This window comes from Staurois parvus, unplaced genomic scaffold (assembly GCF_062004578.1).
Source record: "Staurois parvus isolate SC_StPar_1 unplaced genomic scaffold, SC_StPar_1.0 ptg000011l, whole genome shotgun sequence".
NCBI classification, from domain to species: domain Eukaryota; kingdom Metazoa; phylum Chordata; class Amphibia; order Anura; family Ranidae; genus Staurois; species Staurois parvus.
Genome location: NW_028317807.1, coordinates 25,756,038 through 25,773,450, shown reverse-complemented (window position 1 = coordinate 25,773,450; position 17,413 = coordinate 25,756,038). Strand labels below are relative to the sequence as shown.

General features: G+C 41.7%; 1 protein-coding gene across 1 annotated transcript in view; it reads left to right on the top strand.

Annotated features, from left to right (window-relative positions):
- LOC149474119 (voltage-gated delayed rectifier potassium channel KCNH8-like) overlaps positions 1-17,413 on the top strand; it is a 625,264-nt gene that overhangs the window by 490,882 nt on the left and 116,969 nt on the right. The gene's annotated exons all lie outside the window — the stretch shown is intronic.

Below are 17,413 nucleotides of genomic sequence, written 5' to 3'. Positions count from 1 at the left end.
TTGGTGTCAGTGGGAGGAATAGTGCCCCATCATTGGTATCAGTGGGAGGAATAGTGCCCCATCATTGGTGTCAGTGGGAGGAATAGTGCCCCATCATTGGTGTCAGTGGGAGGAATAGTGCCCCAATCGTTGGCATCAGGGGGAGCAATAGTGCCCCATCATTGGTGTCAGTGGGAGGAATAGTGCCCCATCGTTGGTGTCAGTGGGAGGAATAGTGCCCCATCGTTGGTGTCAGTGGGAGGAATAGTGCCCCATCATTGGTATCAGGGGGAGCAATAGTGCCCCAACATTGGTGTCAGTGGGAGGAATAATGCCCCACCATTGGTGTCAGTGGGAGGAATAGTGTCCCATCATCGGTGTCAGTGGGAGGAATAGTGCCCCATCATCAGTGTCAGTGGGAGGAATAGTGCCCCATCATTGGTATCAGTGGGAGGAATAGTGCCCCAACATCGGTGTCAGTGGGAAGAATAGTGCCCCATCGTTGGTATCAGTGGGAGGAATAGTGCCCCATCGTTGGTATCAGTGGGAGGAATAGTGCCCCATCGTTGGTAATAGTGACACCAATGATTGGGCACTATTCCTCCCACTGACACCAATGATACTTACCTTGCTGACCCCTGCTCCAGCCTGGGCTCGCTCGCTCCCTCCCTCTCCCATGGTACAAACACTTACCGGTCAGATGGCTTCCTTCTCCGGCCGCTCTCCTCCTCTTCACTCGCTCGAGCTTCGCGGTGCCGCTCGGCTCCTCCTTTCCAAGCTCCACCTCCTCGCCGGTGATTGGCCGCCTGTGTGCCTCTCTTGAGCTACAGTTCCGGCGGCCAATCACCGACGAGGAAGGATTGATCCTGGGGGTGTGTCCAGATGACAGGGACGGCATGTCATCCCGCCCACACCTGGAGACGGATCAAGGAGCGGTGTATCGGTTCCTAAGGCCATCGGAAATATGTGTTTTCCGATGGTCTTAGGCGACCCCTGGGAAAGTGTCGTTTGACCCCCAGGTTGAGAACCGCTGGTCTAGATAATCTGACTCAGAAGAGTATGTTTTCTTTCAGCCTCTAAACTCACAACCTCCTTTTCATTTGTTCATATGCAGTTGCTCTATTCTTCCCATAGGTCATCTGAATTTCTCTAGTATTCCTAGCAGATATTATCTTGTTGAGAAATGCTTGTACTTTTAAAAGAAACATTTATTAAAATATGTTAAGAAATACTTGTCGTTTAAAGAAAACTCTACTAATATAAATCTGTAGCCAGCCATTATTAATGTCATTCTGAAAATGCTGCTTGCAAGGCTGTCCTTGGTTTTAATCCTTTCTGAATCACTGACTTACACAAGCTTGATAAAACAAAGAAAGTCCCCTGCGCTCAAGAGTTGTGGGATGAGGTGAACAGTACAGGTCTTTAGGCATCCATCTCCCGTACAGGTCTTGCTGCCCTCTAAGGGTCAGGGGGGGACCCAAATGTAAACTGCAAAAACAGAGGAAGAAAGGGCGCACCAGCCTAGTGCATTACCTGAGTATAAAACTTAAATAGAAACAATTATGTGTCAAAAGCATCATAATCTCAAGGTGGCCAGATCACCAGGTCAACCCCAAAACCTCCGAAGACCCTCAGATGGCTGACACATTTTAAGGGATAGTTCCTTCTTTCTCAGAGCCAGTCACTGGCCAGTCATTGTTTTTGAAGCAAGTGATGTCAGAACTCTGGATCTGAATATATATTTTAAACCACTCTTAAAACTGTGGTATCAGTCATACAGCCAGGGAACAAAATTTTATAGGACAGGTTATCAAAAGTAGTTTCCATATCTCTCTCAGCATAGGTTTTCTTTAATTGTATTCCAAGTAAACTGTTCCTTTTACATCTATCCCCACAGTAGAAGAATTAGATTGTTAGGTTGGCAGACTGACTAATTTTATTTTAAGTAGGAATATGTCTACCCGTGACCAACAGGTGCCTAATGATAGGTTTGGGTTTTTTTTGGACCAAATGCAAAGGACAGGTTCTGCCCATTGGTTTATTCAAACCAAGAACAGACAATGCGGGGTTTATTTACTAAAGCTGGAGAGTCCAAAATCAGACTCCCTTCTGCATAGAAACCAATCAGCTTCCAGGTTTCATTGCCAAAGCTTCATTGAACAAGCTGAGGTTAGAAGCTGATTGGTTTCTATGCAGAAGGGAGTCTGATTTTGGACTCTCCAGCTTTAGTAAATAAACCCCTATATGACAAGAAGCATGTCTACCAAAATACTTACTAGTCTTCGTCATAAATGTGATCAAGAAAAAAGGGTATTGACAAAGGCATACAAATGGAATCCTGAAATCAGTTTTTCCTGCTTAGTAATTTAGCATAAGAGTTTATTTTTATCTTATTTGAAACTTTCTGTACAGCAACTGTCTCTTTTCAGCATTTGTTCAGAAAAGATCCTGATTGCATTTATGTTATCTGCAAAACGTCACTAGACTACAATTCTATTATGAATTACAACTATAAAATATATTTAACACCAAATACATAAAAATACTAAAGCTGTGTAAAGTATAACAAATAACCCCAATAGGCACTTCACTAATAAATACACTGTGTTCATTTAATAACTGACTTTACAGACAATGTTGGACATGGCTTTTCCATTTGCCACATTCCAATTTCGCATGAATAACTTAAACTTCTGTTAACATTAATCACTTGACAGTGTCTAAATCTTAAACTGTCAATCATGGGGAGCATCAGTTAGACAGAACTGTTGACAGATTCCTCGGTGATGGTATTATTAGTGCCACTATTTTAGGGCTCTACATGGAGATGCATAGCATTAGAATAGATTTTTAATGCAGCCTTTGCTTTCAATCTCTACTTCCAATAATCAAGCAATGATCATCTTGTTGCTTATAATACTGTATATTCCCTCATACAGCATCTATCCTTCAATTTACATCCTTCTGCTTTAATTTTGTCTTCCTTTTTTCTCTAGGCTTAGTCTGCTTAGATAAAGTTGTCCACGTTGCCTGGAGAAATGATGTGTAATCTATCGCATATATGTATCCCCTAAATCACATTTACTTTCAGTGTTGCCCTAACAATGTATTGATGTCTTCTATTACATTTAAGAACCCTGTATTAATTGTTAAGTAGAAAAAAGAGATAGCACACCACACTCCGAGAAAACAGCCCAGGTGGAAGGAAGGAGATATAGGCTTTAGCCTGACTCAGTCCAGGCCATAGGTCCTCTTATGATTAAGCCCTGTGGACGGAGCGAAATGTATCAAAGGACATGACCTGGAAGGAGTCAGGCTGAAGCCACTTTCACCTTCCCTACACCTGGGCTATTTTCTCAAAATGCGGCGTTCTACCTCTTTTTCTCCTTTGTGTGTGTATATTTTATGCCGGCGCTCGATGCAGTGTGAGTCAACAAGGTAACACAGGATGCTCAAAGCTTTCCTGTATTATTTATGTTGAGCAATTTAATTGTAAATTGGTTTTTCAGTTGGAATTACTTGTCTTACCTGAAACATTGCTGCCTTAATCAATTTCTAAGTGAAGTTATGATTATGGAAGTGTGAGAACTGCCATGGTTTTAAAAAGTGCAGACTTCAGGACTATTGTACTAATCCTGGGGAAAGTACAGTGATGATCATCCATTTCCATCCGTTTGCCTATTTTTCATCTGTCAATGCACAGACAGAAGGAATGCCCGTGTAAAATGATCCTGAAAGAGAAATTTTGTAGAGCCAAAAACCAGCAGGTGACTCTCAAGTTTCTTTCTTTCTCTCTCCCTCTCTCTCTCTTGGGCCATTCATTGTAGAGGAGCATGGTTTGTAATTGATTTAATGTAACATCATAGTAGATAATATTGCAAAGACTCCATTGCCCACTTAAAGTATCTGTAAACCCTCACCTTTAAAATCGAAATGAATGGCAAAATATTTGTGTATACATATAATAAATATTATTTAGGTATATATTTCACTTTTTCATAAGTGATCACTTTCCCTCTGTTCTCAACTGCATAAGGAGCTCAGGGAGGAGAGACCACAGCACTGATCTTCCCAGTGAATGGCACTGCAGGGAATGGGGGGAGCATGTCAATCCAAGTCGGATCATTGGAGAAGAGCAGGTTAAGTTCCCAGCATAGCTAGAGAACTGGCCGTGCTGTGCTCTTCCACCTAATGTGGTCAATTTTTAATAGGAAAGCAGAAGGACTGGCAGGAACACCAGGGATTTCACACAAAGGAAGCAAAACAATTAGAACAGGATACCTTTTCATACAAGTACATGGTACAGCAGGCATATATCAGGAATATGTTGTGTTTAATAAACAGGCACTCTGTATTCAATCAGGCAGGCACTACATCATGGGTGTCCCATGAGCTGCATGTGGCCCCAAGGAGTTTAGCATTCAGCCTGAGCCCGTCTGAAGGGACGCTGGGGAACTCAGACAATGCACATGTGGAGAGATGCCGGGAATGCTGTGAAAAAATAGTTGATGGGCAAAGGGTATGGGTTTTAATGAGGTCAGTGCAGGATGTGTGTGCTAATGGGGTCAGCTGGTAAACTCCTTCCTGTGTCTTATTGGCCTCTCTGTCCTAAATCTACATACCAGCAAGTAATAAAGCTTTCTAAGAAATACAGCAAGGGCTAAGGTAAGGCCTTGTTCCCAAAATCAAAGAAAGATTTTATTTTTCTGCAGAGTACATTAATGGTACACTATATTGCCAAAAGTATTGGGATGCCTGCCTTTACATGCACATGAACTTTAATGGCATCTCAGTCTTCGTCCATAGGGTTCAATATTGAGTTGGCCCACCCTTTGCAGCTATAACAGTTTCAACTGTTCTTGGAAGGCTGTCCACAAGGTTTAGGAGTGTGTCTATGGAAATGTTTGACCATTCTTCCAGAAGCGCATTTGTGAGGTCAAGCACTGATGTTGGACAAGAAGGCCTGGCTTGCAGTCTCTGCTGTAATTCATCCCAAAGGTGTTCTGTTGGGTTGAGGTCAGGACTCTGTGCAGGCCAGTCAAGTTCCTCCACCCCAAACTTGCTCATCCATGTCTTTATAGACCTTGTTTTGTGCACTGGTGCGCAGTTGTGTTGGAACAGGAAGGGGCCATCCCCAAACTATACCCACAAAGTTGAGAGCATGAAATTGTCCAAAATGTCTTGGTATGTTGATGCTTTAAAAGTTCCCTTCACTCGAACTAAGGGGCCAAGCCCAAGCCCAAGCCCTGAAAAACAACCCCACACCATAACCCCCCCTCCACCAAACGTTACACTTGGCACAATGCAGTCAGGCAAGTACTATTCTCCTGGCAACTGCCAAACCCAGACACATCCATTGGATTGCCAGACAGAGAAGCGCAACTCCGTACTCCAGAGAACATGTCTCCACTGCTCTAGAGTCCAGTGGTGGCGTGCTTTACACCACTGCATCCAATGCTTTGCATTGCACTTGGTGATGTATGGGTTGGATGCAGCTGCTCCACCATGGAAACCCATTCCATGAAGCTCTCTACACACTGTTCTTGTGCTAATCTGAAGGCAACACAGTTTGCAGGTCTTTAGCTATTGACTCTAAAGACAGTTGGTGACTTCTGTGCACTGTGCGCTTCAGCATGTGTGACCCCGTTCTGTCATTTTATATGACCTATTCTTCATGGCTGAGTTGCTGTTATTCCCAGTTGCTTCCACTTTGTTATAATACCACTAACAGTTGACCGTTGAATATTTAGTAGCAAGGAAATTTCACGGATGTGCTTATTGCATAGGTGGCAACCTATCGTGGTACCACACTTAAATTCTCTGAACTCCTGAGAGCAATCTATTCTTTCACAAATGTTTGTAAAAGCAGTCTGCATGCCTGGGTGCTTGATTTTCTATACCTGTGGCCGTGGTGCTGATTACTACACCTGAATCCAATGATTTGGAAGGGTATCCCAATACTTTTGGCATATGCATACATATATAATACATATAGTGTATGTTGGTACATAGGGGAGCTGGAATTTAGAAAAAGAAAAACTAAAGGCGGCCATAGATTTCCGATTTTCTTGCCGAATTATCGGCCGATAAAAAAATCGGCCAATATTCATACCGTTAGTGGGGAAAAATGTTGGCAGTTTTTCTTAATTTTTGGAGATTTTGAAAATTGTCCAAGCTGGAAAATCCTGGGATGATTTGTTAGATCGGCCGATTTTCGCGGTAATCTGTTGTCAAATCGGCCGTTCTTCTGGCCGATTTGACAATAAATTGACTATGAAGAAAAAGAAGAAATAGATTTTGCAGGAGAAGAAGAAATAGAATATCAAGAAGAAGAATAGAAGAAAAGAGGAGAAGATGAAACAGATTTTGCAGAAGACTGAGAAGAAAAAAAGTTGCAACATTGTATCTATTTGTATGCATTTTGGATACAGATGTTTCTATTCAAGTACAAATAGATACAATGTTGTTTCTCTTCTTCTTCTTCTGCATAATCTATTTCTTCTGTCAAATATAATAGCGGGTCTCTATGCAGGGACATCGCTATTATATTAATTGACGGCCGTAGACGGGACTAAAACCCACCGACTTTTTAGTTTAATTAGTGGCAACGTCGGCCGTCTGACTGATTTACAACTTTAAAAAAAAAAAAACGGTCGATTGTCCCCATTAGCCTTTTAAAACTTTTCAGTCAATCCATGAGAGTCCACAAAGGTGTAGACTGAACTAATCAACATATGACACAGAACGCTGATAATTACATATAAATAGCATATTAACCATAACATTACCAAGTTTAAATACGTATGTGCAGCAATACAATAATCCAAATGCATGTAACGATATAAAAAATCAAAATAAACATAAACAAAAAACAAAACAATGAAAGGAGATTACATAGAGAAGCAGAGGCATGGTGGAAACACATTCATCCAGTTTATAAGTAGCAATTTTATTTTAAAAAGAGACGAATGTCCTATCTTTGATTCAATCCATCAGGGGTATTTGTACATAATCTGTGTATTTACCATGCCTCACACTCTAACGTTCTTTTGTGGAGATCACCTCCTCTCACAGGTCTTGTAATCTTTTCCACTCTATAAAATATAAACCCTGTCAAATTATCTTCATGCACATCATGAAAGTGATGGGAAATCATTGAAAGTTGTTTAATGGAAAATTGTTTGTTGCTGTGTAGTGTTCCCCTATCCTAACTCATAATGAATAACTGGTGCAGCCTATATATTGTACAGAAAATATCACTATAAACAACACCTGCTGTACTGCAATTGATATATTGTTTTATGGGATAGATTTCTCCTGTCACTAATGAACATACATCTGTTTTTTATACTTTGCAACATTATATGATAACCACATTGTACTGCATTATCAGCATTCCCTGTCAGCCCCCAGGTGTTGATTAGTTTAGTCTACACTTGTGTGGACTCTCATGGATCTTTTGATCCCTCCTTTGCTATGATTAAGACCCACTGAGGGTCGATATGTTTGAGCCTAGGTGACTGTATGTTGTATTCCTTCAAGAAGATAAAGTATCACTTGAGCCACAGCGGGTGCCAGCTATATTAATTAATTCTCATGTGTTGGAGCTGACAGGAGCTTTCCGTTGCACCGCGCTTGCAGACATAGATACCTGACACAGGTGAGCAGTAACTTGTATACTTGGACAGGAATTCGGTGTGCTTTCCTGTGCAATTCATAGTGTGAACGTCACCTCAATGTGTTCATCAACCCTTGGAACAGGCATCAAACTTTGATACCTGATTCAATTTTCTAAAGTCATTGCAAAACCTTAATGCATTGTCATGCTGGGGAACCAGAAATATTTTGCTAAACCACTAGGTTTTGGTCTATTCAGTTACCCTAAGATATAATGTTCTCTGTACCTCCTTGGCTATTGCCTGCTGGCCTCTAGACTATGATAGGGCTTAAGCCAACTCAAACCATATGATCCATGAAAATGTCATGTCATGTTTTTGTGAGAATGGAGTCACAAAATTTAGCAGTTGTAAAGTTGTCCTGAGAGACCACTAGCTCCAGGATACCAAACACCTTAGGGATCTGGGGACACAACAAGTTAGCTAGCAAAAACTGCACTGCAGCACTACCAGCAGAGCTATGTTCAAATGAGTCCGATGTCCACTGCATGCTTACTATAGTATTTTTAAGATCAGGTGCCTTTTGCTCCTCATTGCAAAGTCCCTGAACTGTGCAAAGTCTCTCCTCAGGATTACCATCTGTAGAAGCAATAGGGACACAGCTGCTTTATGGCAGACAGTTCTGAGGCTGGTTTCGAAGGTCACCAGTGCTGCGGTGTACTTTTTTACGGTCAGCATGTACATGCAGTACTCCTACCTGCACCATTTGTTAAGAGTTCACTTTTATGGACTGTGGTAGCCAGGCTCCCAGAGTATCAAATGACATGTACTCTTTTCCTACTTATTTTTTATAAATAATTTGACATGCCAGGATCTGCAATGAATCCCAGTAAAAATAAATTTAGGACTCTTGTTTAGTAAAAAAACTCCAAAATTGGGATTTCCATCACTTTCAACAGATTACCAATCACTTTCTCTCACCTCTCTTGGAAAGAAAGGGAAATCACCCTGTTAGAAACACAGAAATCAATAAATACCTCACAGCTTCTAAATTTTCTACACTTAATCCAAAGCTAAAAAAAAAAGGTTTTGCTGACCTCTGCATTAAAGTGCCCATGCAAACAAATAGTCAGTCTCCATGTTATCAGCTTTTACAGATAACCTCTGTGAACTACAAAATAACACTCCCATATGTAAAGTAGATGAGGATAGGAGTAGTGATGTTGGAAGTCCAAAGCAGGAGAGCAGCCTACAATGACAATTTTTTTCAGGATCCAGATCTAAAATGAGGACCTCTGTTGCACCTGGCAGTAGTATTATTATTAATATTATACAGGATTTATATAGAGCCAACGGTTTGCTCAGCACTTTATATTATAGTGGGAGACAATACAGTAACAATACAGTTCAATACAAGAGGGAAATGAGGGCCCTGCTCCTTGAGCTTACAATCTAGGACGGAGGGGTGAGTGGTATAATAGGTAAAACTGTGGGGGATGGAGTGGTTAGAAGCGTAGAGGATTCCAGATTTGCAGAGGGCGGGATAGTCTTCCCTGAAGAGATAGGTTTTCAATGATCGCCTAAAGGTAAGTAGAGTAGGTGATAGTCTGATAGATTGGGGTAGGGAGTTCCAGAGGATGGGTGACGCCCTGGAGAAGTCTTGGAGATGAGCATGGGAGGAGGAGATAAGGGAGCTAGAGAGTAGGAGGTCTTGCGAGGAGCGGAGTGTACGGTTTGGGTGATATTTAGAGATAAGATTGGTTATGTAAATTGGGGCAGTGTTGTGGATGGCTTTGTATGTCATAGTGTTTTGAATTTTATATGTTGGGCAACTGGGAGCCAGTGGAGGGATTGGCAGAGAGGGGTGGCAGATACAGAGCGGTTAGTGAGGTGGATGAGTCTGGCAGCAGCGTTCATGATAGACTGAAGGGGGGATAGCCTGCGATGAGGTAGGCCAATGAGGAGGGAGTTACAGTAGTCGAGGCGTGATATGACAAGGGAGTGAATAAGTTGCTTAGTGGTTTCTGAGGTTAGGAATGGCCGTATCTTGGAGATGTTGCGGAGGTGAAGTCTACATGTTTTTGTCAGCGATTGGATCTGGGGCTGAAAGGACAGATGGGAGTCTAGGATTACACCTAGTACCCTGGCATGAGGGGATGGACTAATGATTGTGTTATCGATATTTATGGTAAAGTCAGTGGAGGTGGCACGGGCAGGTGGGAATACTAGGAGCTCAGTTTTGGAAAGGTTGCTTTTAAAGAAGTGGAGTGACATCCAAGCTGATATGTCACTTAGGCTAGCGATGCAGGTGGAGACTGAAGGGGTGATGTGAGGGGTAGATAGATAGATTTGCGTGTCATCAGCATAGAGATGGTAATTGTAGCCGTGGGAGTTTATCAAGTGACCAAGGGGGCAGGTGTAGATGTAGAAGAGAAGGGGTCCAAGGACAGAACCTTGAGGGACACTTACAGAGAGAGGGAGTGAAGAGGAGGTGGCAGCGTTATAGGTAAACTGAAGGAGCTCTGCGATAGGAGGAGAACCAGGAGAGAGCGGAGTCTCTGAGGCCAAGTGAGTGTAGTTTTTTTTTGAGGAGGGGATGGTCAACCGTGTCAAAAGCCGCGGAGAGGTCGAGTAGTAGGAGTATTGAATAGTGGCCATTGGTTTTTGCAGTTAGTAGGTGATTAGAGAGTTTTAGTGAGGCAGTTTCAGTGGAGTGTAGAGGGCAAAAGCCAGACTATAAAGGGTCGAGAAGGTTGTTGTAAATGGCAGCAGGGAGATGGGTCTTAGGTTTTTCAGGTCGGTGGGGTCTAGGGAGAGCAGTAGCTCTTCTTACTGTCCCACCTGAGATACTGTATTGCACCTTGGTTGATCCCCTGGACTTTCTATCTTGTTTCTGGTGAACCTTCAACTTGTTGCTCCTCCCATGAACTTTCTATTTAAAACATGTTTTTGAACTGCCTGTTTGCCATGTTATTGTGCTCTTCTCCAGCCAATATCTTGCTCCTGTTGCCGTCTGTATCTTAACTACCACTTGTTATTGACCTTTTGCTTTTTCCTCAATTACACTTCAGCTTGATACCAACCTGCAACCACTTGTTACTGACATTTGGCTTGCTTACTGACTACGCTTCCGCTTGATCCCTACCTGCTACATCTGCTACTGGACCCCAGCTTGCTCACCTCCTGGTAGGGTGATTCTGAGGACTGCAACATGGCACTAGCATGAAGCAAAACCCTTTTCTCCATCATGAGCTCTGGTCAAGACTGGTTAGTGCTTAGATCCTTTGCCTTAAGCAAGCCCATGTCACCCACCAGGGGGACCTGCTTGTGTATTTATCCAGCTGGTTCAGCTGCTATAGCTTCTGGCCTCCAAGCCTGACCCCTAACAGTGACAGTGCTGCTCCTCTGCAGACACAGTGCAGTGGTTAAGCGTTGTCACCTTAGGACAGGTGGTTTGTAACTAGCAAAAACTTCTAATGGTAATAAAAAAAAGCCTGCAAAAAAGGAAACTATTGCAGCCACACAAGAACTTGTAAGCTGCTATTTGGATATTTTTTTTTTATTTTTATTTTATATATGCTTCTGTACAAGCACTCCACTCCAGTCTCTCTCAGCAGGGTAGGTAGATGAGGGGTAGAAAGACCAGTCAGACTACACATGCATATCCAATTGCCTGAGTCTACAAGCAATTTAAAGAGTAGAAAGCACCAACACAGTCATAATTTAGTTAGTAAGGGCATTTATTTGCATGAGCTTGCTATTAACTAATAATGGATTTAGCATGGACTCTGCCCAAAGGTAAGTGTAATAGTGTCACAGGATAACCCAAGGAGACAAAGACAGGAACACTCATCAGACTGTGCAAATTGCTGTTCCAAATAGAATCATCTCATGCTGATAAGAAGCATTCAGCATGCTGGGCTTAATTATCAAGTGGTGTAACTCAATTTAACCCTATTCCTTTCAACAGTTGCTTCCTATCCTTGGTTTAAAATCTCAGCAGACAGAATCACAGCTGCCTTTTTCTGATACTAAAATAGTTAAAATGGCATGTACTTGTTGTGTTACTTAAGAATTGAAGTAATATAAAGTCCACTTCTTCCTCAGTAGGGAAACAAACGAAGAGACATTTCTAGGACAGTTCTAATTATAGGTACTAATGGTCTCTGCCAACTGTAATGCTCTCTCACTCTGACATAAAGGCATTTGAACATTACAGAGTGTGATGATGTATGTGGGTCTGACTATTACATTAAATTAAACATAGCTCAGTATCACCTGTATGTACGGGTCTATGGACAGATTCAAATCCTACTATCATGTGCCGAATGTGAAATATTATATGTAGTATATTCACATCGTATCCGGGAGACTTCTTCATGCATATTTTTAGAATTTGTTTCTGAGATCTTTACAATGCATACAAATTGAATATATATTATTAGATTAGAAGATATTGTGAGGCACTGGCTGGCAGGGTAATGGATGCTGTATATGTGTCACCTAGGGTTTCTCACCTACACATGGTGAGGGGATTCAAGATTTGTGTCTGTTATGGAGAAAATAAATGTTTTGTCTTCTTAAATCCTAAAAAGTTCTGATCTGGGTTCTGGACCCTGGAGGATTTGTATAGCTTTAGGTGGGATAACATTTGCATTCCTAATGCTGGGTGTACACATACTTTTTTTTTGTACTTTCAACCCAGCAGGCTGATGTTAGTGCAGCAAACTTTCCCGCTGTGCCTCTGTGTTCTGACAGGGGGACTCCCCCCCACCAGAACACACTAATCAGCTCTCTCAGCCATTGGCTGCAAGTACTGATTGGATGCTGGTTTTCCAGCATATCTCTTAGACAAAAGCTGGTCCTTAGACTGGCTTCTGTCAGAAGGACAGATGTATACGCGCTCCAAATTTCCGGACTGTGTTTACCCAGCTTAAATCCACAGCTCACCTGTTAGCCAGACCTCATTAATTAGTCTTATCTTTGCACAACCCTTTTTATATGTGAGCTGACTGAGGCTCGTATTGTTTCTTTCTCTTACTATGTCTGCTGACAGACCACTAAAAAGGTACATGTGCTTCCTGTTTGTTTAATTAGGATTTGTTTCATTAGGGGACACTCAACAGTCAGGAACTGACATAAATGTGGTTAGTGGCTCACAGGAGCAGATGTTTTGTATGGTTTATGCTATGGATTGCTGTACAAAGCTTTTCTGCTTTGCTGTATAAAAATGCTGGGAAAACCTGCTTGGACTGTTCCTAGGTGTTCCTTTCTCAAGTATCATTTACCACTGCCAGTTGAGTCTGTTTGCCCTACAATATATGGTGTGTTGAAATTATGACTATTTATTTTATGTTATATAGCACACAGCTTCACTCCCTAACAGCTTGCAAATAGGAATAGATGTATTAAACAAAATACATAAAGAATTACTATAGATTTTACCTTAAAGTGGTTAAAAAAAACCTAAATGTTTTATTTACCTTAATGAATTCCTTGCATTAGGATAACAATTGTTTAGGTATGATAATCGCCCCCTCACCGCCCCCCTTCCCCTTTATATGTACCTGAGCTCTCATTCTGTCCAGCCTTGTGCCATTGGATCCTGCTGCTGTCAATGAAAGTCAGTGAAAATGGAGTGGGGCCAAGTCCCGCTGTCTGTGTCAATAGGACTTGGGTGTGAGCACAAAGGTGGGCCCCCATAAGAAGCATTTTCCTATGGGGTACCACCGAGATGAAGAGGAGCCGGGAGCACCGGCAGGGGACCCCAGAATAAGATGTTCAGATCTGATCGGTGCAATTCCACTGCACAGAGCAGTTAAGTATAAACCTGTTTATTTTTGTTTTATTTTTTAAAGTTTGTGTTTGCAATCACTTTAAAGTGGTCTTCAGCTGAATAAAACATGGAAAACCACCTTAGTCTGGTAGCCATGCACACTGATAAAAGCCCAGCTCAGAATTCTCATTGTTCCAGCAGCCTAGAACACTCAATAACCTTTGGCTTTCTTCAAAAGAGAAAAATGACACATACTAAAATTAAGAAAAATGTTAAGAAGTATGGATTGTTGAAGTTTTCTGCTCATGTAAAAAAGCCACTAGGTATAGAGACCTCTGTGCTGACATCTATCTTAAAGTCAACCAACAAAAACGTATGGCTCCAGACCACGCGATTCAGTCATGAGAATATAGGTGGTTCCCTGCTGAACATGACTTTGGAATTTTTCAAAGGAAGTAGAAAACCCTTCAAATAAATTACAATGCAAGATACTGAACTTGATTCAAGTGTGAAGATTGAGAGTACATCAACATACTTTATAGTTCTACTAGAAAATAGACTGTATAGTTCTACTACAAGCACTGTCCAGCATGCCTTCAGTCCAACAAAGATGAAAATTCCTCTTCCTTAGTTGGTATATGGTGTCAACAAGCATTGCCTACTTCACCCATAGAAAATCTCATCTTGTTTTAGCATTTGTATATAGTAGGGGGTCCTAAAAGTTTTAATCTAAGAACCCAAAAATGAAAATTGTTACTCTACTGGGGCTCAAGAAGTGAATTGTTACCAACATGTAAGCAAAGCCAAATATGAACAAATTCCAATGGCCTATAACACATTGCATGAGTTCTTCACCATTTCTATGTCATATAAGTTAACTGTTTCACAGGTTTTGAGAAGGTTGATGGTGTTGTGGGTGGGATTTATTACACTTCCTACAATGTATTTCCATTTTCTATTAACTGCATTGTTTATAGGCTACATCTAGGATCAAAATAGTATATTATTTGAAACTTAGGAAAAGTGTTCTATGTCTCTTGACACTGATTTTTGTGCTTTGAAAAACAGGCTAGGTTTATCACACAATCATTCAGCCATTCCTTCACTTGGCCTTTTGTCTCCAGCGCTGGCATCTATACTGTGGGCTCCCAGCTGTGACAACTTGCGACTTTACAGCCGGGCACCAGCTGCACATGCGCAAGCTGCAGTGCGCATTGTGAATGGTCACACAGTCTTCTGGGACATGCCACATGTCCAAGAAGACTACTGGGAGGGAGAGGGGTTGGAGCGTTTCCAATCGCCTAGGCATTGGGAGCAGAAATGGGAGTGGGTACTTGTCAATATCAGGTGCCCGCCCCCCCCCCCACAAAAAAAAGTGCCATTTAGTGAAGAGGAGGGGGGAGGAGGCCTTAAAGTGGAACTTCCCCTTGTAGATGGAGCTCTGCTTTAAAAAAGAACTGTTAAAGGGTGCAGCAGGGGAGGCAGGATGTAGCTGAATACTATATTTGCTTTCATGATAATTTAGAGATGACATGGTACAGTTGTTGAAGGAAGCACACAAATTACATTGCCATGGTCACAATGTGAAAGGTAAAAGCATAGTTTAGAAGTAGCTGTATTTAAGAAAGGAAACCTTGAAAATGTGCTGGATAAAAACACAACAGCTTCTGTGACCTCGAAACAAAATACTGTATATTGTCTGGGGTGATATAACAAATAGCATAACTTGGGCACATGCTAAGAAACCTTCAGTTTGACTGTCATGACCATGAGTTTGTGTAAAAACACAAGCTGTACATTTAACTTAAAACTCTAGGCTAGTTCAGAAAAACAATCTTTTTCAAGTCAGCTTAATACATTTTAAGGATCTAAGCAAGCCTAAATCGTAAATGGTTCTGTGTTATAGAAACTGAGCTAGTCTATTATAGAGTACGGTCCAAGGGTGTCTGCTTTACTACTTCATCCAGACTGCAGACATCCTAAAAGAGGAAGTATGTTATTTGTTGGATGATCAGGTGAAATAAAGGACCTAAAAAAAGAAAATGAATGGAGCGACCACATGTAAGGATTAGTAAACTGCAATATATTACATTTTTTATTTTAAGTTTAATACTACTTTAAATTGAAACTGAATACATTTTGTATGGCTCAAAGTGCAGTGCACCCGCACCAAAGAGGTGCAGGACCTTTTTTTGGGTCCGCACTAGCATCGGATCGCATGGGTATTCACACCTATACAATCCGATTCTGCACATCGCACCGCATTTTGTGGACTGATTTCGGGGTGTTGTTAGCTTAGCATACAAACCGCATCGGTTCGCATGAACGGGGTGCGATTCTGATGCAGTGCAGAATTCTGACAGAAAACGCTGCAAATTCCTCACCGCATCAATGTGAACAAGGGCTTAAACTTTTGAAAACAAACATCAGAAAATACCCATCTTTGCATAATATGGTGCAGAGAAGTTGATATGTTGGACACATTGTCAGAGGAAGCTATATTTCAGGTTGCTTGTAATTTGGTCTCAAGCTCTGGACAGACCTCTGAGACACTTAGAGCAAGGGAATGATAATGATGTTGGGGAATCTTGTTAGGAGTGTTATTGCCATTGTGGTTAAGAAGTGGTTAATATATATATACACACACACGCAGCTCAAGAAAATTAAAGGAACACTTCTTTTTAATCACAGTATAGCATCAAGTCAATTCCTGTAGTAGCATGGTAGCATGGAGGAGATTCTAGGAGACAGGCAGAAACAAGATGAGCACTACCAGAGCCCTACAAAATGACCTCCAGCAGGCCACTGGTGTGAATGTCTCTGACCAAACAATCAAAAACAAACTTTATGAGGGTGGCCTGAGGGCCCAACATCCTTTAGAGGGCCCTGTGCTCACTGCCTGGCACAATAGAGCTCAATTGGCATTTGCCATTGAACACCAGAATTGGCAGGTCCACCACTGACGCCCTGTCTTTTCACAGATGAGAGCAGGTTCACCCTGATCACATGTGACAGACATGAAAGGGTCTGGAGAAGCTGTGGAGAATGTTATGCTGCCTGTAACATCGTTCAGCATGACTGCTTTAGTGGTGGGTCCGTGATGGTCTGGGGAGGCATATCCGTGAAGGGATGCACAGACCTCTACAGGCTAGACAATTGCACCCTGACTGCCATTAGGTATCGGGATGAAATCCTTGGATCCATTGTCAGACCCTACACTGGTGCAGTGGGTCCTGGGTTTCTCCTGGTGCACAACCATGCCCAGCCTCATGTGGCGAGAGTATGTAGGCAGTTCCTGGAGGATGAAGGAATTGATACCATTGAACACCTCTGGGATATCATGGTTCAGTCCATCCAATGATGCCAGGTTGCACCTCAGACTGTCCAGGAGCTCAGTGATGCCCTGGTCCAGATCTGGGAGGAAATAACCCAGGACAGTATTCGTCATCTCATTAGAAGCATGCCCCGACATTGTTAGGCATACATACAAACACGTGGGGGCCATACTGAATACCATTTTGAGTTGCTGCAATTAAATTTCGGCAAAATGGACTAGCCTGCATCATCATTTTTTCACTCTGATTTTCGGGTGTCTTTGAATTCAGTCCTCTGTAGGTTGATAATTTGCATTTCCATCCAATGGGGCATCCTTACGTTCCTAACACATTACCCAGTCCATATCAGTATAGATATCCAACATGATATTCTTCCCTGTTGGGATTGGATGTGTTTTCAAAGTGTTCCTTTACATTTTTCTGAGCAGTGTATATATTTTTATATATATATATATATACATTTTTGTTTCTTTTTTTTTTACAATCATTCTTTAAAATGAGAAAGATGCCGATAAGGTTTGATTCTGATACAGTTGGTACTACATATAAGCAAAAGAGTCAGTTATTGTTACATAATCAACAAATGAACACTTGCTGAAGAGGCATTTTATAAATGGTGATCCTCCAGCAATAAGATAAAAATCTTTTTTTACTGTGACCCAATTGTGAGTATCATGCCAAAACCTCTATAAAAATATTCCTACTAA